Source organism: Mesoplodon densirostris, chromosome 4 (assembly GCF_025265405.1).
Source record: "Mesoplodon densirostris isolate mMesDen1 chromosome 4, mMesDen1 primary haplotype, whole genome shotgun sequence".
In the NCBI taxonomy this organism is placed as follows: Eukaryota; Metazoa; Chordata; class Mammalia; order Artiodactyla; family Ziphiidae; genus Mesoplodon; species Mesoplodon densirostris.
The window spans coordinates 90,341,281-90,343,444 of NC_082664.1; the positions used below are offsets into that span (position 1 = coordinate 90,341,281).

General features: G+C 39.3%; 1 pseudogene; it reads right to left on the bottom strand.

The window, feature by feature from the left end:
- Positions 1-237: 237 nt before the first annotated feature.
- On the bottom strand, positions 238-1,235 carry LOC132488129 (large ribosomal subunit protein uL3m-like; annotated as a pseudogene).
- Positions 1,236-2,164: the final 929 nt, after the last annotated feature.

Here is a 2,164-nt window from a genome sequence, read left to right on the forward strand (position 1 = left end):
ATTTTTTAAGTAGTAATTTGTTTAAGTAGTAATTTTTCTAACAAAATTCAGTTGGAGAACCAGTGATATATTTATGCCTTTGACAAAGATAACAATTATGGTATTGCTGTGGTTGAGAAAAGAGAATATAAATCCTGTCTACCTTATTGTTCTGGCTCATCAAAACTCAAAGAACGTGTGAGGTTCTGTCATGTTCAGTGAGGTTAGGCAAATGTAATAGGGTTACATACTGTGTTGTTACAAGTTTTTATCATATAAATGGTCCGGTTGTTCCTCTTCTTCTCCATTAGGAAAATACATAGGGAATAATAAATTTTAATAGGAATGCTTATATGCAGGCAGTTTAGAATCTCTGAGCAATTTTTATGTCCAAGTACAGAGCCATTTACATAGCTTATATTGTGCTCTGTGTCCATACTTGCAGTCCATATGCTGTCCTATCTGTGCTTCCCATTTGTCCAGGCATTTTAGTTCCAGGCCAGACTCTGGCAACATCACGGGTTGAAACTGTTCTAGGTCTCCTGTGGATTTTTGTTTGACCATGAGTAGGAGGCTGGCCTTTAAGTCCCCATGTTGTCATGATGCCTTGAAAACCTTTAACAATATCGTTTTTGTTGTGACATTCATATACTGTCTGGGAGAAAATGAGCAGCATAACCGAGAGTGCCTGGTTTAATGACAGCGTTGTCTGTTACATGAAAGGTTTTAACTTTCCATACTGGCAGCAATCCAAATTCTCAGTAAATTTCCAATAGAGATGCAGAGTTATAGACATGTGTTACAGTTTTTCCTCCTACAGTTAGGGCTGCCATTTTCCCATTATGGTTTTCCTTTGGAGTATATTTTAGGATGTGACAGTCTTATATCTGAAGTAATGTGACCATATGCTTTTGACCATCCTTGGTCCATAAAGGCATCATGCCCAGCTTCATTGTGATAAGGCCAACTTTAGAGAAACCTGGTTCCCAAGGATATAAAGGCCATGGTTCATCTTTCAGAGGATGCAGTTTACTTACTAACTGGGCTTTATTTTTATCAGAGATCAACTGCTTAACAAATGGGACATTTTCTTTGCAAAGGTGCTTGTCCTAGCAAGTACAGCTCTTGCTGTGGAGACTTCTAAGCAGAAGCCAGATGTTTCTTCTCTTCCCCAAGCCCTGAGCAGCAGCCAGGCTGCCTGTGCCTCAGGCCAGTACCTGGGCATTGGTTTGTGTCAGCAGTCTCCAACCAGGCATTCTGTGGCTGGGAAGGGGTCCTCCTGAGACACTTCTGGGCGCCCTACCACTCTGTTTTCAGGGCTTCCCTGCTGTGAGTCAGATATCCGGGAGCCATTCACCCAACAATCTGTGAATTAGAACTTACTCCTCATGCTTAATGGAAACTTTCTGCCTGTTGTAATTCCCCATTTCCCTCACCCCCAACCCCTCACCACTCTACTCTTTGATTATATGAATTTGACTATTTTAGATACCTGATATCAGTGGAATCATGCAGTATTTGTCTTTCTATGACTGGCTTATTTCACTTAGCATAATGTCCTCAAGATTCATGTATCTTATTGCATATTGAAGAATTTCTTTCTTTTTAAAGGTGGAACAGTATTCTGTTGAATGTGTATATCACATTTTCTTTATCCATTTATCTGTCATTGGACATTTGTCTCCACATCTTTGCTATTGTGAATAGTGCTGCAGTGAACATAGAAGTGCTAATATCTTTGAGATCCTGATTTCAATTCTCTTAGATAAATACCCAGAAGTGGGATTGCTGGATCATATGGTAGTTCTGTTTCGAATTTTTTGAGGAACCTTCATACCGTTTTCTATAGCAGTTGTACAATTGTGCATTCCTACCAACAGTGTGCCAGAGTTCTAATTTCTTCTAGTTTATCCAGTTGGTGTATAATTGTTCATAGTAGTCTTTTATGATCCTTTTAATTTCCATGGCATCAGTTGTATGTCTTTTCTTCCATTTATGATTTCATTTATTCGAATCTTTTCTTTTTACCTTACTCAGTCTAACTAAGTAAGGTAAAGAAGCCCGTGCACTGCAACGAAGGGTAGGCCCCGCTCACCGCAACTAGAGAAAGCCCACACACAGCAACAAAGACCCAAAGCAGCCAAAAAAAAGAAAAAAAAAAAGTGATAACTAAGAAAATAGGGCT